Source organism: Silene latifolia, chromosome 4 (genome assembly GCF_048544455.1).
Source record: "Silene latifolia isolate original U9 population chromosome 4, ASM4854445v1, whole genome shotgun sequence".
NCBI lineage: Eukaryota > Viridiplantae > Streptophyta > Magnoliopsida > Caryophyllales > Caryophyllaceae > Silene > Silene latifolia.
Genome location: NC_133529.1, coordinates 9,665,024 through 9,672,435, shown reverse-complemented (window position 1 = coordinate 9,672,435; position 7,412 = coordinate 9,665,024). Strand labels below are relative to the sequence as shown.

The following is a 7,412-nucleotide window of genomic DNA, read 5'->3' as shown; positions in this document are numbered from 1 at the left end:
TTTGTTAATTTTACATCTAGAATGATCAACTAGTTGTTATTATTTAATTAACCATTGCTAGATTAGGTGAATGAATCTTTTGTTTGTTTACCTATTCCGTTGTAGCAATTATAATTCATCAAGTAGTATGCTAATTCATCATTGTTGAGTTATAAATGATTAAACTTGTATGAATCAAAGTGGAGCATCTCTTGTATTCTTCATTTATTCATCTTTGCTAAATTCCATCGCTATATTCTACAATTTTGATACGATTAAGCGCTTGACTAAATTGACAACATTGTAAGGGTTATTTGTTTACGCTTGTAGCTAATAACTAATATTATGTGGAATTAGAAGTCGACAACTTCATAGCAAAGTATTCAATAATGAAATAGATTAGAAGAGTCAATTATCAATTCATAACTAGTTGGTGGAAATTACTTGGTCCAAGAATTATTCTCATCATTTGTTTGCATTGTCAATTACTTATATTGTTTTTACATTTTCATTGCCTTAGATTATTACTTTAGTAGACTTGAGTCAATCAACATTCAACCCCCCCCCCCCCCCCCCCCCCAATTGGTTACTTAACTTTGCACACATTTAATCAACATAAACACCTTCCTCGTGGGATCGACCCCTACTTACACTTGCTACTAGTTTGAGTTTGTAGTGGATAAAAATACTAATTTGGAGACTCACGACAAGTCTAGCCAAATTTTGGCGTCGTTGCCGGGGAAAGGCTATTGTTTGTTTATTTTGTGCAATTGTTTATTTATTTCCCAATTTTATTTTAAGTGTTTGGTTTATGCCGAACACCCGTTCTACTAACAAGAAATTGTTGGATTTTGATCCAGAATTGGAGAGAACTCTTTTTCGTGTTAGAAGAGAGATAAGGCGAAAACTTCAATTCGACAATCAAGACAAAAAGGAGGAGAAAGAAAACATCAAAATGGCATGAGAAACCCGAACCTTGAGAGAGCTCACCGCTCCCGATCTCACTCAACAACCTTTATGCATCACTTTTCCGGCCTTGGCGGAAGGCACCACATTTGAATTGAAGTCGGATTTGATCCACTTACTACCCGCATTCCATGAGTTAAGTGGTGAGGATCCAAATAAGCATTTGTCGGAATTTCATGTGGTATGCACTATCATGAAACCAAATGGCGTCACCGAAGAGCAAATCAAGTTGAGAGCATTCTCGTTCTCACTCAAAGACACCGCTCGTGATTGGTTGTACTACCTTCCACCGGGTAGTATCACCACTTGGGCTCTAATGAAGAAGGCGTTCCTTGAAAAGTATTTCCCCGCCTCCAAATCTTCCCATCTTAAGAAGGAGATATCAAATGTGGAGCAAAAGGATGATGAAACACTCTATGACTATTGGGAGCGTTTCAAGAAGTTATGTGCAAGTTGCCCATACCATGGGTATAGTGACCAAGATCTCATCCTCTATTTTGTTGGAGGACTATCACCGGAAGATGCACGGATGGTACATGGTGCTAGTGGTGGAGGCATCATCAACAAAAATCCGGATGAAGCTAATGAATTGTTGAGTGAGCTTGCCGAAAGCACACGCCAATTTAGTGTGAGATCCAAAACAAGAAGGGTGAGCATGGCTAGTTCTAATCCTTCCTTGGAAAGCAAGGTTGAAGATTTAACTTCCTTATTGAGGGAGATGATCATGGGGAACAAGCAACAAGTGCACGCTTGTGGTATTTGTTCATCTAATGGGCATGTCACCGATCAATGCCCACAAATGCAAGAGGAGACCGAGGAGGTGAATGCCGCGGGTGCTTTTGGTCAACCCCAAAAGAGGTTTGAACCTTACTATAATCCTATGAGAAGAGACCATCCCGGTTTCCAATATGGGAATCCACAAGGCGGCTTGCAACCGCCAAGCCAACAAAATCAAGGCTCGTCATTTGGTCAACAAGGTCCATCTCAAAATTTTGGACAACAATTTGGTCAATCTAAACCAAGGTTCATTCCAAGACCACAAGGTCCAAATTCATTCTCTTCTCAAGGTCAAACTTCAACTCCATCCATGTCTACGGAGGACATGATTCAGGCTCTTACTTCTAATGTGGCTACTATTGTAACACTACGGATTTCCTTTGGAGCCTACTCGACCGAGTAGAGCCTACTCGGCCGAGTAGTGCTCTTTGTGTGAGTTATTTCGGTTCTGCCGAGGAACACTCGGCCGAGTATAGTGAATACTCGACCGGAGTGTAGCCACTCGGCCGAGTGTCGTCACACTCGACCGAGTGTCCGGTTTGGCGAAGTTATATTTCGACGGTTTGATTAAAGAGTGATTAGGGTATTTTATATTTTCCGCGTCAGTTTCTAATATCACTTTTCACACATTATCATTTCTACGTTACCCTAATCCTACCCAAATCATTCCCTAATTCCTTCCTTGAGCATCTCGTAGCATAGTTGTGTGGATATTTGCGGTGATTATTCCGTATAAACTCTTGTTGCATTGTTGGTAAGTTCTATCTTTGTAATTATTGTATCTTTTGGGTTACTGTACATTTATATGGGAAGGGAATGTTGGGAATTGTTCAAAGTGTAATTGTGTTGTATGATCTTTGTATAGGAGAAGACTTCGTAGAGGAGCCTTTTTGATTGTCCGTGTTGCTTACTGCTGTGATTGCTAAGGTAGGGTTTCCCTACTCAGTTGCTGTGCTTTACATGACATATTATTGTATTTATCGTTGTCTATTGATCATCGTAATATGGAGATTGTTGTGACAATGTTGGTGTGAGGGGGATTGAGATGACAGTAGTGTCATGTGATTGTGATTGTGGTGGAGTCACTTGCGGGAGTGGCTTCACACCCTAGTTCGCCCTCCGTGGAACCCGCCACGGGAGGGGATGTGCACATTAAGGGACAGGGATTGTTGTCGCTCGTTGAGGAGCCGGACTAGGTGGGATCGGCTGCGGTCACCCACTGGCGGCGAGGATTACCTTGCGATGGGTAATCAGGTGGGCTACACACTTTAGTGTGTAGTCGGTTACTATGTGAGACAGGGTGATTGGGAGTTGACGATGATCGGACGAGTATTGCATTTGTTTGTCTTGTTGTTGCATAATACTGACCCCGCTGTTGTTTGTGTAATCTGCGGTGATCCATTCGGGGATGGTGAGCAGGCTTGACAGGTTTTGCTAGTGAGAGCTTGGGGATTTCATTGGGAGAATTGCCACCACGAGTCATAGCATCACTGTCTGAGTCTTAGCGAGTTTCCTTTTATTATTAAGACTTTGAAGTTGTATTTCTTTAGACAGTATTTGGGTTTGGATATTGTAAACTTTGCATTTTACGTTACTTTAATAAATGTGCTCGGTTCGTACGCTTTTGATATGTACTAACCTCGGCAACCGAGATGGTAAATGATCTTTCATACTGGGTGGTCCCGTAAGGTACCTTGGTATGAGGGGGTGTTACAAAGTGGTATCCGAGCCGAAGATTCCGGCACCTAAACAAATGAATTTAATGAACCTAGGAGTCTAACTAAAATGAACCCTGGGAGAGTAGTTTGGAGCTACCGCAAAGACTCCTGGAGACGTCCGGAGTAGCATAATGGCCCTTACTAACTCGAGCCAGAACTTGGGAAAGTGTGATGAGGACTAGGCCTTGTATGTGTCCGTATGTGAAGATGCATGTTAGTAAAAGTCGATTATTGTATATATGTGTGATGAAATTCTTAATCATTGTGATGGGAGAAGTAATTGATGAGACTACTTGTGATTTCAACGTTGGATTTAGCGTATGTGCAAATTGGATGTTGATATGTTTACAATATGGTGTTAAAGTTTTAATATATGTATCGCATGCTGAGGTGTTTATAACATGGCTTTTGAGTTTTTACGTAATTGTTATGAGAATACTGAGTATGATAGAGGGATCGTAAAGTGTTAACTCAGAAATAGTGTTACTCGGCCGAGCATGATAGGCACTCGACCGAGTATTGAGTACTCGGCCGAGCAGAAGGAAACTCGACCGAGTGTTGTTTGAAGGAAAGTAGCAATCGCCACTGTTTATGGTAACTCGACCGAGCATGGGGGTACACTCGACCGAGTATGGTCCACTCGGCCGAGTGTTGTTATACTCGACCGAGTGCTTCTTTTTGTGCTTTGATGTTTGTCTCTGGAGTCGATACTCGACCGAGTATCTGAGAGGATACTCGACCGAGTGATCTTTACTCGACCGAGTGTTATTTATACTCGGCCGAGTGTTCTTATGGCGGAGGGATGTTATATTTTGAGCATATGTTTACGTTTCTTTCATTCTTACCAGCTCAAAATGCCGCCCAAAAGAACTCCCGCGCAGATCCAAGCTTCGGAGATGTCTGTTGATGAGGTTGCTCGCATGATTGAGCAACAAGAGGCTCTCCTTGAAGCTCTCAAAAATGTGGGAAAAGGAAACGAGAGAAATGTGGATGCAACCCGACTTAGCATCAACATCGCTCGTTTCCACCCTCCCACATATGACGGGGTAGCGAACCAAAGTCGCTCGAGAAGTGGCACCGTGAGATTGAAGCTCTCATGGAAATGGTTAAGTGCCCCGAGGATATGATTGTTGAACAGGTTGTATACTACCTAAGGGGAGAAGCTGCAGTTTGGTGGCAGAACGTCAAGGATGATGCTAGAGCTTACTACCAGGAGGAAGGGGCTATTCCGTGGTCTGGGTTAAAGAGTGCTATGAGGGAACAGTTTGTGCCGGAGCATATCCGACACAAGATGAGATCTGACTTTGAATCTTTCACTATGTCTGAGGAGATGACGGTCACTGATTACTATCATCGGTTTATGGAGCTTTCTCGTTATGTGGAAGATTTGCAGCTCGGACAGAGAGGTTTAGCTCTCCGATTTGAGAGGGGTTTGTCTGCTAAGATCGTGAGTCGTATGCCGGCTGGGGTTGCTACTGACCTCAAGGAAGTGTATCTGAGAGCGGGTCAAGCTGAGAGAATGGTGGATCTCTCGAGGGAGATTGAGGAGAGGACTGCTACCGAAAAGAGGAAGGCTGATAGTGGGAACAACAATCAGCCAACCAACAAGAAAGGGAATTTCAATCATGCCAAGGCTTTCTCTAGTGGAGCTGGTTTCTCAGGAGGTTCTCGTGGTTGGGGAAAGAACGGAGGTCGGGCTGTGAGTGACAACACCAACCTTACGTGTTTCAACTGTGGTGGTATAGGCTACAAAAGGCGGGAATGCACGAGCTACAAGCCCGGCAATGGTTCAGGAGCTCGATCAGGAAATTTCTCTCAGGGGCCGACTCAGAGCTTTGCTAGTAGCCGACCGGGAGGTTCATGGGGCAACAGAGGTGGACAGGGTAACCAGGGCGGTTACAACCGCGGTGGTGGTGGATCTTATCAGCGTCAGAATAACAGTGTCACCCAGGATTCGGCAGCTAAGCCTAGTACCTCCAATGCTTCGATTCGGGTGGAGGACGAGAAGAATAGTGGAAAGCTCTTCATGATGGATAAGCAGGAAGCACAGGATGATGCTCATGTAGTTACCGGTACCTTTCTTGTTAATAATGTACCGTCTTTTGTTTTGTTTGATTCCGGGGCTACACATTCGTTTGTGTCTAAGAGTCATGCAGTGTCTATGGGTTTGGGCAAGTTTGAGGTTGTAAAAGATGATGTGTTCATACCTTCAGAGGAGTCTGTGTCTTGTCTCAAGTTATATAAGGGTATACCTATGGTGATTGGAGGGGTAGATTTACCAGTAAACCTGTTAGAGTTTCCTAAGGATGGGTTTGAGGTAATTGTCGGGATGGACTGGCTGGGTAAGTATGATGCCAGGATAGATTGTAGACAGAAGAGAGTGTCTTTAAAGAGTCCCAAGGGTGTTAAAGTGTCCTATAGAGGGTTTGTGGTAAAGCCTAAGTGTAGGTTTATAGCAGTTATGACTTTAAAGTCATGTTTAAGGAAGAAGTGTCCCTTAATCCTTTGTCATGTGAGAGATCATCGAGTAGAGCCGCCGACAACTTCTGAGATTTCCGTGGTGAAGGAATTTGAAGATGTATTTCCTGAGGAGATACCGAGTTTGCCTCCCAAGAGGGATGTCGATTTCGGCGTGGAGCTTAAGCGAACGGTCCTATATCTAAAGCACCTTATCGTATGGCACCTAAAGAGTTGGGTGAGTTGAAGAAGCGATTACATGAGTTGTTAGACAAGGGTTATATCGGGCCTAGCGTGTCACCGTGGGGAGCTCCGAGTTCTTTTGTAAAGAAGAAAGATGGGAGTATGAGATTGTGCATTGACTACAGAGAGCTCAATCGGGTTACAGTGAAGAACAAGTATCCGTTGCCGAGGATTGATGATTTGTTCGATCAGCTAAGTGGAGCTGGTGTATTCTCTAAGATTGATCTGAGGTCGGGGTATCATCAGCTGAGGATAGCAGACGAGGATATTCCTAAAACAGCATTCCGATCTCGCTATCACTAGTAGAAAAAACACCTATTGCGTCAGTCGATTTACGTCGGTTCTACAAAAACTGACGCAAAAAGTACTTAGTTTTGGCGGGAATCCATTTTCGCCCTATAGTCAAGCTTTTTGCGTCGGTTCTTGGAAGAAACTGACGTATATAATGCGTCGGTTATCAGCAAAACTGATGTATTTGCTCAAATACGTCAGTTATCTTACTAAACCGACTTATTTGATATTACGTTTTTGCATCAGTTGTAACTAAAACCGATGCAAATGATATTAATTAAAAAAAACAAACAATTTAACCCTTAAATTATACGGTCCGTTTTTCTTAAGACCATCGCTTTTGGTCTGAAATAAGACGGGTAATATGTCATCATTTTACAATAAAATGTTGTTATTTTTTGATAACATGTTACCATTATTGTTCACATCATTTTCAGGGTAAAAAATGACACCTCTAGTCATAACATTTTGTGAATTAATTGGTTACAGTTTCTTAAAAAATAGCAACATTTTATCCGTCTGACAAATAAGACCAAAAGTGTCCGTCTGAAACAAGAATTTGGGTAAATTATATACACTGAGAACAATCGACTTCTCACACCAACCTTGTCCTTCCCTCATCTCTCATGGCTTCTCCCTAATTCTACTCCGTCGCCACCACACGACTGCCTCCCTACACCAACAACTCCCTCCCTCGCATCTTCGTCACTACCACACGACTACACAAAGAATTCAAGAACAATACGATTAAGCTATTAAACCAACAATCACTTCATTCGCAATTGGTTCGATTGGTGCAAAAGGAAAGGTGGCGATGCCGATAAAGATGGCCGCATTTCAGTTTCAAGTAAGATCTTCTAATTTGAGATTAATTGTGGTTTCTTGCATTATTTTGTTAACATGATAAGAATTGGGGGTTAGGGTTTCGTTTTTTGTTTCGATTGATTCAATCAAGCCACAGATCTGATACGATATTTTTTG

At 42.6% G+C, this 7,412-nt stretch overlaps 1 non-coding gene across 1 annotated transcript; it reads right to left on the bottom strand.

The window, feature by feature from the left end:
* Positions 1-1,309: 1,309 nt before the first annotated feature.
* Positions 1,310-1,416, bottom strand: LOC141654562 (small nucleolar RNA R71). The gene has a single exon (XR_012548118.1). It is a non-coding gene; the product is annotated as a small nucleolar RNA R71 (small nucleolar RNA).
* Positions 1,417-7,412: the final 5,996 nt, after the last annotated feature.